Raw genomic sequence first — 25,654 nt, forward strand, 5'->3', positions numbered from 1 at the left:
TTAGAGATGGAGAGGGAGGAGGAAAGGGAGTGGGGGGAGTGGGAGGGTGTTGGGAGGAGGGGTGGAAATGGAAACTTTTATAATTTAATAAAATTATTTTCTCAAAAAAAAACAACCAAAAATATCTCCTGCAAAGACTGCAAACGTTCTGGCATGACTGATATTCCAAACTGGTCATTTTCATGGCATGATCTTGTCCACAAAAAGAGAGCCAGCTCTGTTTGGTCAGTGAACCATGAACATATTCAAGTTAATCATTCACAACGTTGGGAAATACAGTTTAAATTGCAAGTGACTTGTTTTAAAACCAGCAGATGTTTTGTCCTATGGGTCTTGGAAGATATCACTTTTTGCAAATACTGAGTTATCCTAAGTAGCTGTAATCTGGAATCAGCATTGTTCCATTACCTGATGAAAGAAAGACTGGGAGTTGCCAATTGCTAAGTTGCCTTGGACGGTTTTTTGTAAGCATGTAGACTCCAGTATGCCCATGTGGAGTGGCATAAATATAGCCAATATCTCTCTTAAGAATCCAAACCTAGAACTGAGCACTGAAGCAGGCAAGGAGCAGAGGAAAGAGGTTCCCTTCACCTGCAGCACCCATGCAATGATCAAACTGAAAGGTTATGTGTCTTGAGCCATTGAGGCGATTTGGCTGAGAGCATAAAGAAGAATCTTAGGCAGGTGCACCTCATTTCCACGACAATGAAAGATTTCTATGGAGTAAAGGATAATGTCTTCCTCAGCGGTCACTGTCAAAGGTCAACATGGAATTTCAGATGTAGTGAAGGCAACTCTGACTACTGAGAAGGAGGCTTGCTAGAAAAAGAATGTAAAAAAATGTTTTGTAGAATCCAGCAAGAACTGGAGTTCTAATATCCTTAGATGTCCTAGCATGTCACTGTCCAGATTGTAGCAGGGTTTCTATGGAGACCACATATAACCTCTTTAGCTAAGTTGTGATTTTTACAGTTGTGTTAAGGTAAGCTTTCTGGAAAGCTCAATTTTTGGCAGCTGTACACTAATGCTGTGTTGTACTTGTGTCGCAGCAACCTGGTGACTGTGACAATCCCAGTGACCTTGAGACACAAATTGAATTGTGTGAGGGCTTCAATTATCCTGTGAGCCTCATGGTGTCCCTATGCTGTGCCCCCCTATCAAACATTCTTAGGACAATGTGCTCCCAATTTGTCAGACCTTGACTTCAGTCTGTAAATTCAACTGCTTGTCTTATGAATAACTCTTCCAAGGATTTTATTTTGTATATAATGCACGTCTGCAATTACATCACAATATTATGTAAAAAGTAAAACTGCCAAGGTGTCTTGACAACAAAAACATCAAGTAAACATTGAATAATGAAAAATTTTTTATTACCTAACTGCATCTTGTGGAAATATTAAAATATTACACTTTCAGGACAAAACCTCTTATTATAAATTCTACTGAAAATTATCCATTTCATGAAAATAAACTGAAAATGTGAGGGATATCACACAGGATATTTATCTAAATAATGTGATTGAAAGAAATGGAATTGAACTTTTCATTATTTATGCTCATACATTTCTGAATATAAACGTATTAATTCATCAAATTGGTAGAACTTTGGAATACAAAGACAGCCAAGATTTACAAATACATTCAAAGTGATGACACTGAGAAATATTACATTACAGTTGAGATCCATGATTAAAGACGAATGAGTGAATCTGATAGCTATATAAAATAGCTGATCAAATTTATACCATTCAGTATTTATATAATATTTCCAGATATGGTGTCTAAAAGAAAATTGTTAAATAATAGTGATTTCAAAGAGTTCCAGCTTTTTCCTGTTTGAAATCTGAAGATGTTTTCTGTAGGGGAAACTACCACAGCAGAAGGGGTGCAGTGACCCCATTGTCATGTCATCGTTTCATTTGATTAGGACTGATAAGTAAAAATGCACATGAACCATGCACTCAATTTATTTATGGAATAAACTGTACTCAACTCTGCCTCAGTTTCATGAACATACTGTAGTAAAAACACCAGGGACTCCCAGACTACAGCTCTATTTCACTTGGGGGTTTTGTGTGCTTGTATCCAGATATCTAGGAACAGTGGAGTGGTGGTTGTAGGCTTTTATAAGCCTAACAAATAGTCTTAGCAAAAACTCAGCATCTCTTGGTGGTGATATCATTATGTATGAGCAGTGTCAACAACAGCTGTCCAGCCCAGCAAGAGATTTGAGAACTGAAACTGTCCGAAGCATGTGTACAGAAGGATATAAAACAAAGTACTTGGCATTCAACTAATCCTAATAAGTTCTTTAATTTTTTATTGGAGTTTCTGTCATTCTCTGAAATTGCATGTTTCACTTCAAGTTGTAATCACGAATATGCTTCTATGACAAATATGTTGACTTTTAAGGACTAAGAAGAAATTTTCTAATTAGCTCTAATAATAAATTATAACTGATTTCTATTTCTGGACATTTTCATGATTTGCTATTTTCATTTTCTCCTTTTTATTCTTTGAAACTTTGATAGACATATTCAATAAATCTTCATCTTATATAATACTCACTCTCCATACTTCTCTTTGGCTATGTCTATAATATATATCCTATCTAAGTTTAATCTATAAATTTATATGTATATGTATAGAAAATTATATAGTTATATAATACATATATTAATAGTTATTGAGTCCAGCTATTATTTCCCATACTTTTATGACAATGGGGTTATCTAGTGACTATGGGGAACCTGTCGGTGGCCAAACCTCTAAGAAAATGACTTTCCCTCCTTTATTAGTTTTGAACTACCCTTCACTTATCAGTTAATCATGGTGCCTCAGGAGCCTCTTCTGCCTCGGGGTTAAAATGCTTTATAGACTTTGCATATGTGTGTCTAGTACAAAGTTTCTGTTAGTTCATATATGTAACAGTCATGTCTTGTGAAGAGGACAGCATTTCAGAGCACTTCTCCCCATTTTCTAACTCTTTTATTTTTTTCCTTATTTATTTATTTAAAGATTTCCACTTCCTCCCCTCCAAATACCCTCCCGCTCACCCCACTCCCTCTCCTCCTCCCTCACCATTCCCAAGAGCAGTCAGGGTTTCCTGCCCTGTAGGACATCCAAGTTCCTCTCCCTTCCCTCCAGGTCCAGGAAGGTGAGCATCCAAACAGACCAGGATCCCAAAAAGCCAGTCCATGTAGACGAAACAAGACCCAGTGCCTTTGTCAATGGCTTCTCAGTCAGCCCCCGTGTCAGCCACATTCAGAGAATCCAGTTTGTTCACATGCTCATTCAGTCCCAGTCCAGCTGGCCTTGGTGAGCTCTCATTCAATCAGTCCCCTTGGATCAGTGGGTGAACGCACCCTTCGCGGTCCTAACTTCCTTTTTCATGTTCTCCTTCCTTCTGCTCTTCATTTGGACCTTGGGGGCTTAGTCGAGTGCTCCAATGTGGGTCTCCGTCTCTATCTCCATCCATCCTCGGATGAAGGCTCCCTCTGATTCTGCTTTCCTTGCTCACGATCTCTCTCCCTCTGCTTCTCATTTGAACCTAGGGAGTTAAGTCCAGTGTTCCAATATGTGTCTCTGTCTCTATCTCCATCCTTCACCATATGAAGGCTCTGTGGTGACATGCAAAATATTCATCAGTATGGTTATGGGCAAAGGCCAGTTCAGGCACCCTCTCCTCTGCTGCCCAGGGAACAATCTGGGGATCTCTTCTTGGACCTGGGAACCCCTCCAGAATCAAGTCTCTTGCAAACCCTAAAATGGCTCCCTTAGTTGAGATAAAAACTTCCCTGCTCCCATAACCATCCTTCCTCCCTCCCCCTCTCCCATTCCCCCAAGCTATCCCCAATCCTCCCCTCTCCCCTCTCCCTAACCATTTCCCCTTACTTCCACCCCCCACCCCTGTGCACCCAAGTTTGCCTGGCAATCTTATCTACTTCTAATATCCAGGAGGATAACTATATGATTTTCTTCAGGTTCACCTTCTTATTTAGCTTCTCTAGGATCACGAATTATAAACTCAAAGACCTTTAACTATGGCTAGAATCCACTTATGAGTGAGTACATACCACATTCCTCTTTTTGGGTCTGGGTTACCTCACTCAGTAAAGCGTTTTCTATTTCCATCCATATGCATGCAAAATTCAAGATGTCATTATTTTTTACCTCTGAGTAAAACTCTAATGTGTATATGTTCCACACATTTTTAAACCATTCTTCTATTGAGGGGCACCTAGGTTGTTTCCAGGTTCTGGCTATTACAAATAGTGCAGCTATGAACATAGTTGAACAAATACTTTTGTAGTATGATAGGATATTTTTATGACCCCTTCAGGCAATGTTCCCTGAGTATTGTGGAGGGGGCATAGATATTACACCTAAGGATGTGAACATACAATCACTTATACATAGCCCTATGAATATTTATATGTTCCTGTATTGATGACTATTCACTACTACAAGATGCTTCTCAACCTAAGGTAGGAAGAAATCAGAAATTTGTGGACATAACCATGAATATAAGGCAATTCGAAAACATGACTACTTAGCAAAAAATGTAAGCAAAGGTGCAGTGAAACCACTGAACTGGACCATGCTTTTGGAAAAAACAAAATAGTTGCTGGAGGAGCAGCTGGTGTGCTGTCTTACAGAGTAGACTGCAGCCACTTGGTAGGGAAGTTCTTGTCAGTCTTATTGGGGAAGGTAGCAATAGGCCCTGACATGTTAGCCAGATTAGCCTTGGAGTTAGTGTGTGGATGTTGAATTTATATAGACTGTTCAGGTTATTCTAAAACTAGAGGACCTCTGCTCAAGGGAGTTGAAGAAGACAACTCTTCTCTGGGGTGGTGAAGAGAAGTGGTAGCCTTCCTAAAGATAGAAATCATTCCATTAGAATTCTGAGGCATGCTGAGTTTAGTTTTCTCTTTACCTAGTAGAAATCCTCCTGTTTACCTGGAAAGATTGGCTGGGATAGACTGGTATTTGGGGTATGAGCACTGGTATTTGGGGTATGTCTTTTGACTAAATTTAAAAAAAAAATCAGACTTTCTGTCCCTGGACCTATGACTTTCCTAGCTGCTGGTTTTGACCATATTTACTATATAATGCAGAATTTCTTCTTGGAGTGAGCCTCAAATCCAATCAAGATAGGAGCTGGTAACTACCGTAAATTATCTTGCCATTATTTCCCCAGAGCCAGTCAATGCTAATGTGATATCGAGTGTGAGGCAAAACAATATATTTATTTTTTTTACTAAATTAGATATGGCAGTGAATTGTGGCATTTTACTCAAGATTAAAATCTGTTCCTTTTTATGGCAGCTTTTCAAGTAAATGACTTGCATCTGTTATACATATGGTTGCCACCTTAGCTTGCATTTCATATTCCTTATTAGTAAGTATTGAAATATTAACATGGTGCAGATAAATGAAAATATTCTATTACTACCAAAATAAGTATTGGTCAACTATTTTTATGGATTTTTGTGTTGATAAAAAGTGTTGTCAGCCACTATTTCACAAAACAGCAATAAATATTAAATAAAGACAGTGGTCTTGAATGCTTTTCTGTAAGCTAATACTCATTAAAAGTCAATATTATACAAAGGAACTCATGAAATCTTAATTCAACATCTAATCTGACTACAGCTGGTTTATGATTCTATCCTTTCAAAACCTGAATACAATTCACGCTATTTTTATTCTTTCCTAGACAGATATTGCAGCGTTGTTTGTCATTTAAAAATATTTTCTTAAACATAACAAGTTCATTAATACAATATTTTTACCAAAATGACTTTACCCAGTCGAAAACAAATGTGATCAGCTTTAATGAAGTACTGCTTGTAGTTTTCTTAGCCAATCAGGATGATTGCTGTGTTAATGAGAAAATGTACTATAACTGCTGCAAGAATTAAACTTTTAGTTTAATTTCATGCTACTGGACTCGAGGATTTATATGATTCTTCTGTAAATTTCAGGGCTTATCACTGACTTTCTCTCTGATAAAATCAAAGTAATACTTGAAATATATTTGAGAATTTTTTTATCATAATTAGTCAATATTATTGTAAATTTTGTTATACTATTCTGTTATATTTCTGGTTGATTTGATGTGTTGCACCGAACATAAAAGTATCTTTTCTTCTCATATGTAAAAGAATTTTCACACAATCATGTTTTCATTTATTTGTCGTAGTTTACAGTCTGATTTTGCTGAACATTAACCTTCCTTGTTGAGATTTTTGCAGTATTTACTAACAATAATTCACTATAAATAATCAGATGAGTTGTTCAAAGTAATTCTCTCAAAAGCAAAACATTAAATTCATCCATATGAAAATGAATTTTGTTTTTCACAACATAATCTTATGTTAAAGAAGATACTGCTAGAATACAAGTTATTTTGCTGGTCTTGGTTAATATATAATTCTCTAGGCAGGTAATTTGTATAAATATATTACAACCCAGGTCTCCTTCCTGATCTATAAATATTTAGAATACTTTTAGCTTACATGGATACATATTTCTTGAATCTCTCAAAGGCTACCACCCAGAGGCACTTACTACATTTCTTGGCGTTCTCTGACACATACCTGTCCAATTTTTATGAACTGCTATTATATCACCAAATCCCTGTACATTTTGTTCAAGCTTTCAGAGTTATAATCCACAGCAGCACAGACGTCTTGCCAATAGAATGATGTAACTGTGTATTATTATTCCCTGAATGGTTTCTACTTCATCAGTCATAATATAAGTTGAGTCTGGCTTTGGAACTGAAAGACACTTTTATCTCACATTTTAAGGTCCAGGATCAGCTAGCAAAAGAAAGCTTTCCCTACAAACCTAAAGGACAATACTCCTAGTTGTATTATTTTCCATATTCTCATATTTTACTAGTGCTGGTGCCCTCTGTTAGGGTATAAAGAAGCTAATTAGTTTAAAGTTTAAAAATTCTCTGATTACAGCAGTGCACAATCATGACTGACACAGAACTTATAAGGAAATGGGGAATGGTTAACTAGGAAAATATTCTGGTTCAATCAAGGTCACATATTAAAAGTCTGTTTATTGGTAAATGACTGATATGAAATCTGAAATTAATTCCCTAGAAATACATGCCTTCCCAAGAAATAATTTGTAAATTCTCTAAAGCATTGCTAACATGTTTACATATATGTATTCAGTTTGTCAAGAACAACTAATTTCATCTTGATGGTTTTTTATCGGAGACAGTAGTCAGCAGTATGATTAAACTGGCACTGGAAAAATCCTATACTAATAAACACATTATTTCATAGAGAATAAAATACAGTAGAACTATACAGAAAGACAAAATGTAGTCTTCTTTAGGTGTTGAACATGTATATGTGCACTCTGGATCTAAAGGAGACATCTAACAGTGCCAGTCACAAGTCTTCACCATGGGTAACTGTGATCATGCACATATCATGAATTCATTTGTTGGAAGAAATGTCTGTTTCAAGACAATCATCATTTTCTTACATTCCCTAAAGATTACTATGATATTTTAGACTTTATGTAATATCCCATTTTAACATGTCATAATTTATTTAATTTATATAAATTATTATGTTTTACATATTAATTTATATAATTTGTATAAGTATTTAATTTATTTAAATTCCCAAAGATAATCACTATTTCTATTCCAAAAAAGCTTGATATATATATATATATATATATATAGATATATAGATATATATTCCTTTGCACAACACAACTATCCATTTTTACTTCACTATTATTTTTCTGTTTTGTTTCTTATTATTTTGAGTTCTAGGATCAAAACAATGGTATGACTCTTTGCAAGAAAGTGATCTACCATTGAGTTATACTGTCAAATCCTCTGTCAAACTATTTCTTTTACTTTTATTTTAAATATCATGATTTAACACTTGTTTATCAAACTTTAAATACAAATTTATAGTTACTCCTATACAGTAACCTGTGCTGAATATAAAAATGAAATGGAATACATATGCATGTATGCAAGTATAAATTTATTAAATGCAAACATGCTATTTTTCAATAATACTTTCTCCATGTTTGTATTGTAATTATTAAACTTTACAGATAAAATGGTAAATTTAATACTGAGTGATTCACACTGAAGTCATTATTACTACAAATTTTTGCAACAAATCCAGGAGTCATCATTGAGAACTTATGCTTTTAATGCAATATTGACACAGCACATAAATGTCTCCCAGTCTAATTGGAGTGCTAATTACTTTATCCATAAAGTATTGAAGAATTAACTTGTTGGATTTTATTGAATTTGTTATTGCTGATCCTAATACAAGTCACAGCAAAGCTAAGAATATTGCTAAAATGTTGCTAAAAAAGATTTGTGTTAAAGAGTCACTATTGTCATGAGGCAGGAATATTCTTTGCATGGTCATCCTGGCTTTTACCTCTTGATCAGTAAATGCTTTTGATGGGATTAATTAGTGTTTTTTTTCATGATAAGTTTACATTGGTATTTAATTTAGTTTTTGAAAACCCTTAACAGAATTTAACTCATGTTGTATCAAATTCTACTACTAACTTGAGGCTCAAAAAAAAAAAAAGATACATGAAGTCAGTGACTTTCCATATCCTAAATACTCAGATTATTCTCTAGACCTGGCAGTGTTTTCGGCCAGTTCAATTGATGGATCTCCAATTGTGACTTCCTTATGAATTACTACAGTGTGTTAATTTGGTTAGGAAAATATTCAAGTGTTTGCATCCTGTCTGTGTATTTCCATGAAATTTTACAGAAAATCATTGTTATTAAATACATAGATACAATTTTTTATATAAAAAGTGGTACTAAACTTGAGTACCTCCCCTCAGACCCTTCTGAAAGTACAGATTCTTCTCCAAAAATGCTTTTTACAGAGAGATCAGACATTAACGTATTTGTTTAAAAGTAAAACATGCTTTGCTTCCACATTATTTTTTACATTGTGCTTTCCGCAGTTTAGAGTGTGAGATGGACCAATAAATAGGTAGCTCATCCTTTCCTTTCTAGCTCAAACTTTGAAGGTGGACAGAGTCTACTACACATAGCTCTTGTATATCTGTTCTCTTTTTTGCAATATTTCTTTGAGTGTTTGCATTTTAAAAAGCCATAAAGACAACCCAAAAATGTTCAGAACTGAGTCATCGAATTGAGAGGAAGTAGTTCTTCAAATATGTCATTTGAAATTTCTTGACTAATCATATCTGCTTTGTTTATACTATTTCAGAAGCTATAATTGCTCCACATGTGTGGATGAATAAAGACGTATATAAAGTTTTTATAGAGCCAAACGCTTTATTTCTTGTCTTATTAGTTTCTAACTCAAATTGACTTTTGTTAGTTTCCAAAACACTTTCTCATACTGTGAATCACAGTTATAAAATATTTATTTTTATTTAATTCTGTAAGTTCCTACCTGTTTTTGTACTTTATGCAAATTTGCCAGAGAAATTTAACTTAAATTTTACTTATTATATATCTGCAGAAATTATAGGTTCACTTTTTATGCTTTTTCCAATTGAAATACACTTGTCTTATTAGTTCATACATCAAATAATAGTATCTGGAGTCAATTGAAATACACTTGTCTTATTAGTTCATACATCAAATAATAGTATCTGGAGTTAGAAGTCAAGTTTTAGCAACATATGGATAACAGTTTTTAATCTTCTTTCATCATATATATTTATTATAGTAAAGAAAATATTTTATTCATTTTCTTTCTTGTTTCATGAGACAGTATCACATTTCCATATCATGATAAGAATATTCCAGTAGAGTTCACTTAAGTTTTCAATTTCAGTTATTGACTTGATTATTCAGTCAAAAAGTATGTTTATCCTCTTTTTATTCTTAGTAATTAATGATAAAAGACAAACTACTTAGTAAAATTCTAATTTCTTATTTTTATAGACAGTAGTGTCTGTAGATCTGTTGCTTATCTTATGCAAACTCTGATCTCCAACATCATGAAAAGCTACCCTGATTTCAATTTTAATATTTAAATGTCAATGTTGATGAGAATGCAGTACCTTCAACCACCATGCCTGCCATTCATGGGTACAGAACTTTACTAAACCCAAGGATAGGTAAATTGATTAGAATTAACACTGTTTCTCCTCCATGCCAATGTTCAGGAAAATTTTTCTTGAAGAGATTTTCTTTTTTTAATATTTGCATTAGCAAGCATTTTTCATCATGAAATTGAATCTTAAGGACAATTATTTTTGCTAGAATTAGAATTCTTATAACTCCCACGATAGTCTTCCAAAATCATTAAGCTACCAGGGGCTAGTTATAATGAAAATAAATAGTCCAATGCTAATGAAACCATGCTGTCTGGAAAATGAATTGTACATAGAAATAGTATGTGTCCTTGAAACCGACATCTTTGTACAACTCTGTGCCCTGGCTGCTCCTCTGTCAGTTCATTCTATAGGTGTCACATCAGCGTCTTTTGGGTCTGTACAGATTTTATACATGAATAAGTGTATGCAATGAATGTCACTGGCTTTACTTGTTGTGGAAGTACTGATTAGAACTCTGATTACACTAAGTAAATAGCCATAAACTATCTCAGACCTTAGTTGGATACTCCCATAAGCATGTATCACTGTCATTTAACTGAATAAACTTGTCATTCAACCTCTTATGCTGCATACTATTAATTGGTCTTAATTTTCTCAGTGCTGTGAAAAAATAACCACAAGGGGAAATAATGTATTAATATTTACCAAAGGTAATTATTACTGGACGATATTAAGTGAGGATAGCTGAGTTTTGTCACTTGTGTTTACTTGACAATATAGAGTCTACACAGGTTGACCTAATAGGCAATGAATAAAATCTTTATAGAAAAATAAATGTTTCTCAATAGTTACTACGTGATTCATAGAAAAAAATCAGTTTATCATGGTGTGGGAGGTTCTTCTGTCTATGTGTTGTTTTATAGGTTAATGAATAAAGAAACTGCTTTTAGCCTATGGCATAGCAGGTCAGAACAGAGATAGGTGGGGAAAACCAAGCTGATTTCTGGGAAAGGGAGGCAGACTCTAAGAAAAACAATGTAGCCACAGCAAAGACAGATGCTGCAACTTTATCTGGTAAGCCACAGCCTTGTAACAATACAAAGATTAATGAAAATGGGTTAAATTAATATGTAAGAGCTAACCAATAAGAAACTAGAGCTAATGGGCCAAGCAATGATTTAAATAATACAGTTTCTCTGTGATTATTTCGGGTCTGAGCTGCCAGGTAGCTGGGAAACAAACAAGTGGCTTTCATACATTATAGTTTCGCTTGATTGATCCAAATAAATTCTGTTGTTTAATTAATTTCAGCTGTAAAATAAATCCTTATTTGTTCTATTTTGCTGTTTTTCTATAACATTGGCATTTGTTTACAATATTACCACCATCCCAATTTTCTTAATGACTGGAATTTCCATATTTACACAGAACCATTACTTTCAGGTAAAATTCAAAGGAGGATCACCCCATTATTAATGGGCAGCAGCCACGTACTTAGTTTATCAAATCAGTAATAAAATTCTACACTGCATTGTAGAACCATTTGAATAGGTTCTCCCACCATCGATGATAGCATCCTTCTCTCTTGGTATAGTTCTAAGTGGCTTATTTGTGTTTCCACGCCTCTTGAAATATGAAGCTTAGGTAGTCTTTTCACCTGTACTGAATTATTGTGGAGGTTTTCATATCAGATTAAAGTAGAAGACAACTTTTTTGTGGAACAATATTTTTCAAGGGAAAAATTTACTTTTCAATAACTAAAATTAAGTTAGGGTTTCCACTTCCTGAAACTCTGTCTACTGTGTTGCTTTCACTTGTCATGGTCATGTGAAAATTAAGGCTTGGGTATTTAAGTGGTCTAGGATAATGCCATTATAATGTTTGTCATTTTGAATATGAAAAAGTAACCCATAGTAAAACATTGGTATTGATGCTTTTTTCCTATATCTATTAAAAAAACAGTAGCCAGTTAAGTTGTTAGTTGATGAGTGTATTAAATATGTAAGATCATTAGAAACTCCCCATTTCAATCAACTGTCTTGAGTACAGGCCAATAATACCCAGTCAAATATCACGTCAAAGTAAAAATAAATAATTTCTTAAAGTACATTTGATTGCTTCTATTTTCTGAAAAACTTTTATTCCTTTCTCTTTATATAGGAGATAATATTAATTCATTGTTTTCAATGTTAGAGTGCATTAATTACACTAATTAATTCTAAGTGTATAAGCCTTTTGTCATTTTGAGACAGGGTTTCTCTGTGTAATTGCCCTGCCTATCCTGGAACTCACTTTGTAGACCAGGTTGGCCTCAGACACACAGAAATACTCTTATCTCTTACTCCTGACTTTGGGATTAAAAGCGAGCACCACCACTGCCTGAAATGCCTAAATTTTAAAATATTTTAAAGTTATTACTTTTTCTGTATGGACACCCTTTCTTTTTCTCTCTGTCTTTCTGACTGTGTGTCTTTCTTTCTCTCTCCTTTCTCTGTGAGTGTGTGTACGTGTGTCTATCTCTGTGTTTCTCTTTCTCTCTCTCTCTCTCTCTCTCTCTCACTCTCTCTCTCTCTCTCTCTCTCTCTCTCTCTCTCTCTCTCTCTCATGTGTGTGTGTAAGAGATTTGGACTAAATGTAGCAGGGTATATACATATATGAATATATGTGTGTGTATATATATGTTTGTATGTATGTATGTAAGAAGAGAATCAACTCCTGAATTCGACTATCTTCTAACATAAGTTCTGGGAATTGAACTCAGTTTATCAGACCTGGGAAGCAAGTGGTTGTCTCTCAATAATTCATCTTGCAAGCCACCAATTCCAACATATTTTCACCTCTATTTTAAGTACTATATATTTCTTCTGACAAATATGAATTTTGAGTGATACTCTTTTTCTGCTGTTGTTTTTGGGAGGATTCATCTGTTTCACTTTAAATTTCTTTGTTGAAACTCAATCCCAAAGAAGAACAGATTCAGGTGAAGCCTTTAAAGGTGACTAGACCATGAGATTGGAATTTTCATCAATATAATTAGAAATGTCTGGAGGAGGAGGATTTTGTCGGCCTTTATTAGTGAGAAAATGCCCGAGGAAGGTATCATATACAAACCAGAAAGTGAACATTTCATCAGAAGTCAATGTACTTCATAGATTTTGGAATTCTCGTGTTATTTTACAGCCAAGAACACCGTTCTACTGATGACAAACCACCCAGCATATGGAAATTTTTATAATAAAATACCAGAATGACATAGGTTGTATTTTGATTAATTTCTTGACAAATTTAAACATGCACATAATGCATTTTATTACTTTCAGCCCTACTCTCTTTTCTCCTTCGTACTATTGTCAGCCTCCTCTCTTCTCTACTAGTCCCTCTTTCATGTTCACAACTTTCTGTCTCTTTTTGTTCCTCAAGTCTGTATATTTGTTGCACAGCAAAATTCTGAAATTCATGGTCTGAAATAATAATTAAGAATTGATTAATTTGTTGATGAATCCAACAAGATTCACAACTATTTCTTCAAGTGTGCCAAACTCTTCATGTATTAGAAAATTTAGTCCCCAGAAGTGATAATGTTTAGGAAGATTGTCAAATCTTTTGAAATGTAAACATTAATGGGTGAAGTTTATTAACAGTGAAGGAGTTTTTAGAATTACAATGCACTCTTGTTTCCTTTCTATTTTCTGTTTCCACTTTTGGAGTGTTTTGAGAAACAAGTAGCTACCAGAATTCTTTTTGTTGTTGTTGTCTTTGTTTTTTTTTTCTTTTTTTCTTTTTTTCTTTTTTTTTTATAAATTTATAAAAGTTTCCACTTCCGCCCCTCCTCCCAATACCCTCCCACTCCCCTCACTCCCTCTTCTCCTCCCTCTCCAGCCCTAAGAGTAGCAGGGTTTCCTGCCCTGTGGGAAGTTCAAGTTCCTCCCCCCTTCCTCCAGGTATAGGAAGGTGAGCATCCAAACAGACTAGGATCCCAAAAATCCAGTCCATGCAGAGGAAACAAGTCCTAGTGCCATTATCAATGGCTTCTCAGACAGTCCCTGTGCCAGCCACATTCAGAGAATCTGGTTTGATCACATGCTCGTTCAGTCCCAGTCCAACTGGCCTTGGTGAACTCTCGTTAGATCAGCCCCCTTGTATCAGTGGGTGAACGCACTCCTCACTGTCCTGCCTTCTTTGTTCATGCTCTCCCTCCTTTTGCTCCTCATTTGAACCTTGGGGGCTCAGTCCAGTGCTTCAGTGTGGGTCTCTGTCTCAATCTCTATCTATCATCCGATGAAGGATCCCTTTGATCCTGCCTTCCTTGCTCATGTTCTCTCTCCTTCTGCTTCTCATTTGGACCTAGGGAATTAAGTCCAGTGTTCCAATGTGGGTCTCTTTCTCTATCTCCATCCATCCCCAGATGAAGGTTCTTGGCTGGGTATAGTAGTCTGGGTTTGTATCCATGGTCTCTTAGTTTCTTCAGTACCTCTATCCAGGACCTTCTGGCTTTCATGGTTTCCATAGAGAAGTCCGGTGAAAGTCTGATAGTTTTACCTTTATAAATTACTTGACCTTTTTCCTTTACAGCTCTTAATATTCTTTCTTTAATCTGTGTGTTTTGTATTTTGATTATTATATGGCGAGGGGATTTTATTTTGATCTAGTCTATTCGGTGTTCTGTATGCTTCTTGAACCTTCATAGGAATATCGTTCTTTAGGTTGGGAAAGCTTTCTTCTATAATTTTTTGAATATATTTTCTGGGCCTTTGATCTGCAGTTCTTCTCCTTCTTCAATCCCTATTATTCCCTATTATTCTTAGATTTGGTTTTTCTATTGTGTCCCAGATTTCTTGAATATTTTGTGATGAGAATTTGTTGGATTTGCTGTTTTCTTTGATCTGAGCATTTATTTTCTCTATGGTATCTTCAGCATCTGAGATTCATTCTTCCATCTCCTGTATTCTATTGGTTATGCTTGATTCTGTAGTCTCTGCTTGTTTACCTAGATTTTCCATATCCAGCCGGCCTTCAGTTTGTGTTTTCTTCATTGCCTTCATTTTAGTTTTCAATTCTTGAACTGTTTATTTCCATTACCTGTTTGATTGTTTTTTCTTGGTTTCCCAGTGTATCATTTACGGATTTACTCATCTCTTCAAACTTTTTGTTGTACTTCTCATTCAATTCTTTAAGGGAGTTATTCATATCCTGTTTAAGGGACTCTATTACTTTCATAGTGGCATTTTTTCCACTTCTTCTGGATTAAGGTGTTCAAGTCCTTCTATTGTAGGGTCGTTGGGATCTGGTGATTTCATGTTGTTTTTCAGATTGTTGGAGGAGTTCTTGTCTTGGCATCTGCCCATCTCTTCCTTCAAATGCTCTCTATTGGATCTTCTGGTACCAGGTCTGGTTCCCTTGTTGGGCAGGGACTTCACTGACAGAAGGCCTACCTTTCCTCAGGCAGGCTATTGAAACACAGGCACTCCCTCCTGCAGGGTTGTGCTCACAGCTCAGCAAGGCAGCTGAGCTGGGGAAATCCCCTCCTCAGATGAATGTCTGCTAGAAGATCAGTGTCCCTTGCTGGCCAGGAATATTGCTGAGCTGACACAGGGCCCACCTGTCTTCAGGCAGGCTATCAAAACACAGGAACTGCCTCCTGCTGGGTTGTGCCCAGAGCCCAGGGACATCATGCAAGGCAGCTCAGCTGGGGAGATCTTATGGCCCCAGGGGGAAGGGAGAAAGAGAGGAAGGTGTACCTGGATGAAAGCTGGGATGGGAGGCGGGAGAACTCTGCAGGGTGGAGCCACCACTGCAGGGTGACCAGGGAGTCAAGGGTGCTACCAGAATTCTTAATGGCACAGAGTGAAACATGGCAATGCCTTTCCCCAAGAATGTGATAGATCCTCTCAGACTGTAGTTCAAATATAAACCTCTTCCCAAGTAATTTTTTTTCTTGACAATATTCCACTACAGTGATGAGAAAATAACTAATGCAGTTGTTCTGATTATGAATTAAAAGTACCATTTTTGACTCAATTTACTGCTTTAACTGTTATAAACAATACAATATAACCAACTTAGTGACTGGCACCGTTGAATAAAATATGGCACTAGAATGAAATGCTGCTTCAGAGTTGTAAATATGGATAACTAGATGAGAAAAATAAGTGTGGGTCGTAGTTTTGCTTTAAGGAAAGTATTTAAGAATCATACAGGAATTTTATCAGAAGATTGACAATTTTTCTTCACAGTAGAATAATGTCTCTCTTACAGGTAAGTATCAACTGTATTATTTCCCACTGCAAATGTTTCAGACTAAAATTTGACATATGCAAACATTTTATACTGACACAATCAAATATATCTGTGATTCAATAAATTTACAAAATTGTTCAATAGTTGACTGGTATGAATATAGCTAAAACTGATTTTTGTTTGTCTCCACCACAATTCACATATTTTGTGAGATTAATGAAGATCCTCTGTGACAAGATATTTTTCCCAGTTTTTGAGTAAATTAAAAATGTGTGACCCTTTGAATTTCTCAATCCAACTGTGTCTTCCACTATAGAATATTTATGTTAATCTGCAACTGCTCATGAGTATTTGGATCCTGTGTTGTTAGAACAATTTCTTTCTACATATTACATTCATTCCTGGACATATTCAATAAACAGGATCAGTAAACATGTACTTTACTAAGTAGCTCATCTATAAAAAGATGCAGATACATTTTTTTGGAAAATAGGAATAGGCCATAAAACAAATGAAACTTCTATAGTAGAAATGAAATTGATAAAAATGTGCACAACAGTAAGTTAAACATCTGGAAATAAATACAATGCTTGTTTTGGAGCACATTATAAATTTTGTGTCAGCATATAGGTTATTTAGTAATTTTTTTAAAATAATACATCAAATTTTACATGCTTAAAAGCTAATAAACAGTGTAGACTGGATTTGAACACGGACTGTTGATATTGAAAAACACTCTTCAAACGTAAGATCACCTATTTACATGCCTCCTCACACCAGGTATTTTCAGTGTATGGAAACAGTGAGCTATTCTTCACTGGAATGATGTAACTTTAAGCATTTGCCCTAAACTGTCTTAGTTGAAAATTTAAGTTTAACTGTATAATAAACACCTTGCAAGAATTCTAGTAATATGTACTATTTTAAACTTCACTAAGTTAATTTACTGTTTGCTCAGTCTATATTAACAATGCATTTTTCCCTAAAAAGGTGTCATTTTATACATATCAAATTCCCAAGTATAAACCATTCCGGGTTGGAGGTACAAAAGTAACAGAGTACTTCAAAAGTGGGCATAGAAGCCTTGAGGACAGGCCTGTTGAGAGGTGAAGTTAACTTGATGTAGCATCATTGCAATAACAAAGATTTCCTTTTTTAAAAATCATTGTGCTTAGTGTACTATCTGATTTGATGCTGTTTTCTGTTTTCTCCATATTTTTGTCAGGACTGGCCTTCGATCTACCAAAGCTTTATATAACAAAACTAATGTCATTCCACTCTTAATACCATTCTTTTCTTAATTCTCAATGCACCAAAATGGGCTTGATATAGTTTATTCAGCAAAGGGAGGAGGGACAAAGCAAAAAAAAATGTAGAGTTCAATAAAAATCAATAAAAAATAAAATAAAAAAGGAAATCTTAATGTCAAGTGATGCTAATCAATGCAATATTCAAAGAGACAGGAAATAGAGTTGAAGTAAGAAAAAGAGCTAGCAATAAATTGTAGGACCTAGCAGAGACTTAGCATTGCCAAAACCTCCTTTTATTTCTTTTATTTGCTGTCATACTCGCATGATCATATTAATGTTGTCAATGTATTCTGTAGTCAAATAGGATTACACATCGGAGTGGTTTCATAAGCAAAGATATTATTAATGTTTTATAAGAGTTATAAATTAAACTAACATGCTGCATATAGTACTCATATAATTCATATAGCATTGCAGTATACATAGAAGTTTTAATATTAACATTTTATCACATATATTTACAAAAACAATAGAAATTGTTTTATATATGAAGAATTGCTTTAAACTACTCTAGTAAATGGTAAACTTCAATAGTTGAGCGATCAGTTGGATAGATCAACTTTGAACATGGTCAGATATTGGGAAGGCTTAGAGATTCCCCTAAATCTTCTTTAATAGGAACTCTACATTTCCTCTTTCACATATGTTAACCAATACCTTACTTTATATCATACATAAATATCATACATAATGCTGTTATAAACATTCATGTATAAAATATAACTTTTTGATCCTATAGAATTGGAATATTGAAATTTTGTAAGAACTGCCAGTTTCATGGGATGTGACATCTTCTTCTGACTTCTGTAGCCACAAGTTTTACATGTGGTATACGTATATACATATAGTCACAATGCTAAAAAGAGAAAATAGTTAAAATACTGTGTTTTGTTGTATATTATGTATATTATTGCACATTATGTATATTATTGTATTTTATTATGTTGTATTTTATTTGATATTATTTACACAAGAGCTAGTATCTATTTTCCTTGTTTTCCCCCAAATAGGAAAAAATGTATTTTTCCAAATACATTCTGTTCAGATAAAATTTCTCTGATACCAAATCTTAAAGAACCACAAAAAATGAAAATATGCAAGTTATTATTCTTGAGAAATACAGACACAAACCCCCCCCAAATAAAAACAAATCCAGCAGTGTATTATGTAGACTATTAACTAGAGTTAAGCATAATTCATCATAGGTAAGAATAGTTCAGTATTTATAAATTAATAAATAAAATGCATCACATATAAAGAAATAACAAAAAATGTCTAGTCTGTATTGAGAATTCTAATTGGTTTTAATAATAAAAAGCCTGAGTCTGTTACATGGGTAAATGCTGAGAGGTCAAAGAAGCAGAGGAGCCAAACACTAGGTCCTTTACCTTTATTAAATTATCAAACCGAATGTGAAAATCCTGTCTGAGAAAATCCTTGGATGCAATGCCATGAGCTTCTGTCACCTTCCACCTTATAACCGTATATTTCTCTCTCCACACAATCATATCCCTTGCTGTTTCAACCTCCATATTCCTGGTATTAAAAGTGTGTGACTCTCAAGTACTGGGATTAAAAGTGTGACCCACCAGTGCCTGGCTCTAATTCTCTTTTAGACTGGATCAATTGCATGTAGCCCAAGGTGGCTTTAAACCCAAAGAGATCTGACTGCTTCTGCCTCCCGAGTGCTGGGATTAAAGATGTGTGCCACCACTCCTGGCCTTTATGGCTAACTAGTGGCTAGGTCTACACTCTGATCATCAGGCAAGATTTATTTGGTAAAGCACAAAAAAAATGTATCACCACAGCTGCCTCAAGTCATAAAAGTTATGCAATAAAATTCAATGTCATATTATGAGAGAAATGCTAGAAGTTTAGTCATACAAGGAATATGCCTAACATAGAAGAGGGCATCTACAATTAATCCATAATTAATAGCAGAGGGCATCTAAAATAAATCCTTAATTAACAGTGGAGGGCATCTACAATGAATCCATAATTCACATTATGCAGATGAACAGAAGCTATATGTGTCTCCCCTAAAATCTGCAACAAGATAAACATATCAGGTAACCTGATCAGAGAAACTGGGCTAGAGAGAGAAAAGGAGGAAGTCGAACAGTCACTTCTAAAGTTGATCGAGTGTAGTATACCCAAAACACTACTGAAAATCCACACTAATTATAAAATCTGGTTCACAAATTTTTATAACATAAACTTTACCTATGAAAACCAGAATTACTGACAAATGTCAGCAGCTACATCCCCACTTCTGGAATTAATTTTAGTATTTATGAAATAAATTCCTTAAAGGATTTCTTTGTGTGGCATGTAGTTCTGTGAAGTGTTCTTTCATCTTAACCTGAAGAATGCCAATCAAAAGATATCCTGATAGCTAACTATCACTTTTTACACTTTGTGTTTGGGTGATGTTTCAGTTTCTTGTTGTGATAAATATGTGTGTCATATAAGATTTTCTGTTTGTTTCTCTCACAACTAAATGTGTTATCACACTGCTATGACATATGTAGTTTCTAACGTTACAAGAATTATTAATATTCATAGCAGATAAACAGATTTTTTTTCTGAGTTTGTTAAAATTTATCTTTGCTTTGGTCTTTTGACTGCTTGGTTACATTGTATTTGTTTTTTGTTGTCATTTTGGTTTGATTTGGTTTGGTTGGGTTGGGTTTAGATTTTTTGAGACAAGGTTTCTCTAGAGCTTTGGAGCCTGTCCTGAAGCTAGCTCTTGTAGACCAGGCTGGCCTCAAACTCACAGAGATCTGCCTGTCTCTGCCTCACCAGTGCTGGGATTAAAGGCGTGCGTCACCACTGCCCGGCAGTTACATTGTATTTGGATATGAGTATTATATGCTTTATATACTTTATTCAATCTGTAATATATTGAGATTCATAAATGTGTATGTTAAATGAATAACGATTGTTTTAATGATTATATTTACATTTTTGTCCCTTTCTCATTATCTTTGTTTTTTGAATTTCATATATGCATATATTTTGATAGTACATATTTTCTGAGGCGGAGTTTCTCTGTGTAGTTCTGGTAGTCCTGGTACTTGCTTTGTAGATGAGACTGGCCTCATATCACAGAGCTCCATCTGCTTTTACCTCCCAAGTGCTCTGACTAAAGGCATGAGCCATTACTCTAGGCTCCTTTATTTTTTTGCATTCAAAGTTTCTAACATCAAATGATGCATCTAGAAACCATTTCCTTTTTAACTCTGACTTTTCTTTCTCTAACACCCCCTAATTAAATTACATGTATGATGTTTCACTCCAAATTGTTATCTGTTGCTTGTTATAACTTTCTATTTCTTTATTAATAGTCTATGATCAGCTTGGGGCCATTCAGGCACAATTTTTAAGAGGTGGTATTCTTTTTCCACAGTTGGATTTCAGAACTGAGCTCAAGGTGGTGACTCTGGGGCCATGTGCCTTTTGCACTTCCTGCGACCATCACAGAAGACCAGATGCTAAGTTTTACTGCACAAATTAACCCATCACCTTTATGTATAAACAGTTTAAGTCTTTTTGTTTTGGTTCTGGTATAACTCAGGAATGATATATGGTGGTGTGGGTCATATTTCCTTTACATTTCTTTCATCTTGAATAATTTTCTTTCTTTCTTTTTCTTTTCTTTCATCACCAGTGAAATTATTGAATTCACATCTGAAAAGACCTGTAAACCTCCTGATATATCAAATGCATTCAAATATTGTTGAAGCATTCACTAGGACCACTTCTTAGGCTCACTTCATTAGGGCAGTGGTCACCTTAATGTTAGTCAGAACTTTTTCTGGTATGCCTTGAACCATTTTATTGTATTCTTAGGGAAATGGCTTGAAGCACTGATAGAAATATGCTTCTGATATGTGATACTTCACAGCTGTGTTAGCTTTAGTTTCTATACAATATTACATGTAGCCAATTTTTGAAGAGAATTAATAAATAAATATAATTTATAAATAATTACATAGTCTTGTAAACATGTAAATGTTTTTATTCCAAATTTTAGTACTATGCTATATCATTTCCAGGTTTTCTCATTGTGTTTTTAGTTTTCATATGCTTTATCCCAAATGTTATCATAAATTAAGGAAATGATGATAAAACATTCTTCTGTTAGGTAAATATAGAATTTTCATTTTGTTCTTGTAGCTACATGTAACTGTGCTAAATAAATCAAGTCTCTGCCAATAAAGGTTGCAGAAAATAGCTGTATTGGTTTTATTATTGAGGAGACTTTTGAGAGAATTCCATACATGCTCTGCTTACATTCTGACCACCTCAGTGGTGACTGGACTCCTGACTTTACAGCCATTATTGCTTTATCTTTCCAAGGTGCTGGGGAAGTGCAAGTATTTAAATATGAGATATATATATATATATATATATATATAGATAGATAGATAGATAGATAGATGATAGACATTTGTATAACCATCCTTTTAATATATATATATATATATATATATATATATATATATTTCTGTACATTTTACCTCAATATAAATCATCTTTGGATAGCTTATTTGTGGTTAATTTAGAAACTTACCAGTGTAGAATTTTTGATAATTTGCTTCTCTCTCATTTGTTGCATTGAAAAGCAGATATTTGTGTTTAATTTGAAGAACTTTGCCTTCTATCTAATGATTTTCTCACTTAGGAACTTTGTTTCAATGGACTGTTGATATCTGTTTTCCTTTAGGATCCACAATTCTCTGATAGCAATGTAATCAAAGAAAGAAAACAGACAAAAAAGACATTAATTTTCAAAATTACCTTCCAATGTGGATGATACTCAATTTTTAGTTTGAAAAACCCAAAGCCAGGCATCTTCTCATGCATTCCTTATAGTGAGAATTTGTGGTACTATTGAAGCTGGATAACTTTGGTGTTTGTTCTTAATTCTTTTGTTTGTTTATTTTACATTAAGTAATCATATTATATTAATTCTGAGATTTCCACACAATGACTGAAAGTATACCATTTCTATCCTTTCTCTTTTCCCCAGCTAAGTTTTCCCATGTTCCTCCCATTCTGTCTCTATTTAGCAATATCTTCTTTAATTATTGCTATATTTACACATTTATATATTAAATGTGTATATATGTATCACGATATTCTGAGTTCATTGAGTGTGTTCTTTATTAGACCAAGTCAGTTGTGGCCTCAAATTCACTGTTTATGACAGAATCACCTTGAACACTTGGTCCACCTGTCTATACAAATGCTGAGTTTAAAGAACTGAATCACGTTTCTTTCTTTCTTGAGATTGAAATATCTAATGTTTGAAACATTTGATTATTTTGTTTTTCCCATAAATGCTATTACAGGCAGCACAACCAAGTAATATCCTTCAGTGTTCTTTTTTTTTTTTTTTTGATTTTTCGAGACAGGGTTTCTCTGTAGTTTTTGGTGCCTGTCCTGGCTCTTGTAGACCAGGCTGGCCTCGAACTCACAGGGATTCGCCTGCCTCTGCCTCCCGAGTGCTGGGATTAAAGGCGTGCGCCACCACCGCCCGGCTTCCTTCAGTGTTCTTATAGTTAAACTCCACTTGTGTTTTTATGGAAAAGTCTTATCTCCTAATGTGCTAACTACATTTCTTATGAACATATATCATACATATTTAAATAATTAATATTTAGGCTCAGGAAATATTTTTTACTGAAAATTTACAATTTTAATTTGCTTGAAGTATATGATAAAGAAAAGATACAATTTAGCATTAATAAGACAAATACATTCCTAACAAATAGTATTACAGTAAGGTACATTTATATAAAAGTATACTATTCATATACAGGTGCACTTTTATTAATATATTTTGATAATTTTGATGTTATATACATTTTCCTTGTGATATTTTAATACTAAATTCAATTAGCATCCCAAAGAGGTATTCTTTAAAAAGACCACTTTCTTACATACTTATTTGAATAACAACCTCTTGTTCTTCTGAACATTTTGACATACTGTAGCTTTAGGCAAATACAAACAAAATGTAACTAATTTTAAGAAATGCTATCTTGAAAACATAATCATATTAAGATGTCAGTTATGGTATTCTATTTTTGATGTGAGTTTAGCCTTTCATTTTGATAGGTATAAGGTATACTTACAGTTGAATCTGCAGATTAGTTCCTTCTAAGTACTTCAATTTGAGTACAAAATAAATATGTACTATCAGATGCTGCCAAATGTAGTTGAAGATATGACAATTGTTCCAAACATGTCTGCTCAATATTATTCTGGTGTAATTTGTCTCATATTATACTTTTTGTCTTAATATTATAATATGAATGGTCACAGGCATAAAGTTTACAGTTTAGCATATTAAACTTAGTGGTATAAGCACAATGTTTTCTACTAATGAAATCATGTTTAAAAATCTTTTAACTGTAATCAGTAATAAAATGAACAGATTAAAACTTAAAAAAAATCTTTCAAAATTGGTAATTCAATACTATCATGTTTAATACTTTATGGATTCAAATAACACACCCATGATAACTTTCCAGAATTAAAAAAGAGTATTCTCAAATAATTACAATATTATAGATACATATAAATATTTCAGAATAATATTTCAAATATATGTCCAGACTTATATAAGTAAAAAGCCATAGCAAATCAGAATACATATTATTTCATTATATCATTAAACAATATGTATTTTTTTATCAAGAAGACACACATTACCCCTAATTTGAAAATAAAATTTATTGAATCTGTTAAACTACATAGGAATAAAATATGTACTACATGTTTGGCTGTATTTGGGTATGATTCCATGTCTTCTATTTCCATATCATGGGTATACACTCCAAGTGCATGCGCACACACACACACACACACACACACACACACACACACACACACAGTATAAGAGAGAGAGAGAGAGAGAGAGAGAGAGAGAGAGAGAGAGAGAAAGACAAACACACACAATTATTACCAAACTATTTTGTCGAAAAAAATTACGGAGACCCTGTATGCCTTTCTTTCAAAATACATCTCATTTGCGGCAGAGAAGAGGGCTCTACCAACACAATGTATATCAAGTTCAGTTTTAAAGGTGAGAAGCAGGAAGAGCTTAGAGTTCTTTTCTTATTTTATTTTCTTGAGACAGAGCTTCATTGTATAGCCATGGCAGTCCTGACACTTACTCTGTAATCCACGTTGCCCATGAATATCTGCCTGCCTCTACCTCCTAAATACTGGGATTAAAAGTATGTACCACCACCATCCAGGCAGTTTCTTGGTCTAGGAAAAAAAAAAAAACCTCTGGTTATTAGAATGGATTTCTTCTTTCACTCTCAAATTTGTTGGCCTTGTAATTAATTCCCCACACCCATTATTTCCTGAAGTGAAAACTTGTATTGAAAACAAGGTAAAACTTGGAAAGATCTTCCCTCTCCAAATATCAAAGCTAGTGCTTCCTTAGCTCTGGCCTTCCTGCCCTGCATGCCCCTCCAAGTGCAGATGTCGTTTGCCCTTGTGAAATTCAGATTCCGAGATCTGGATTTCAGACCTTTGCCATGAACAGCTGCTTTCTCTGCTTAATTACTTGCTCTAGATTTCTTAATAATTCTGCTTACTTCCATTTTCTCTTTTTAAGAATATTCTCATTCTTGCTCACATAAATTCTTTGAAAATGTACTTCAGAGTAGTTCAGAACTTTACTGAGATTTTTTTCTCTCTTCCTCTCACATTTTTATATTAATATCTACAGTTAATTACCTGACCTGGAGACTTTGAATGAATTTACTCTTTGCAATCTCTCTCATCTCATTACCCACCAATTATTTCCCACACTCCTTCTAATGCAGCTGCAATGGCCTCATTGCTCTTTGTGAGACACAGTGAGGTCCTAGTCTCACACTTCCTTCTGTCCTGCCTTCCCTGTCATTTCTCGCAATAACCTCCTGGTTTCTTTTTTTTAATTTACTTATTTATTTATTTATAAAAATTCCCACTTCCTCCCCTCCTCCCAATACCCTCCCACTCCCCCCACT

The 25,654-nt window shown here is 34.4% G+C and overlaps 1 pseudogene; it reads left to right on the forward strand.

Moving 5' to 3' along the window:
• The first annotated feature begins 235 nt into the window (after window positions 1-235).
• LOC146892160 (L-lactate dehydrogenase A chain pseudogene) overlaps window positions 236-25,654 on the forward strand; it is a 32,881-nt pseudogene continuing 7,462 nt past the window's right edge.

This window comes from Myodes glareolus, chromosome 12 (assembly GCF_982192425.1).
Source record: "Myodes glareolus chromosome 12, mMyoGla1.1, whole genome shotgun sequence".
Lineage (NCBI taxonomy): Eukaryota > Metazoa > Chordata > Mammalia > Rodentia > Cricetidae > Myodes > Myodes glareolus.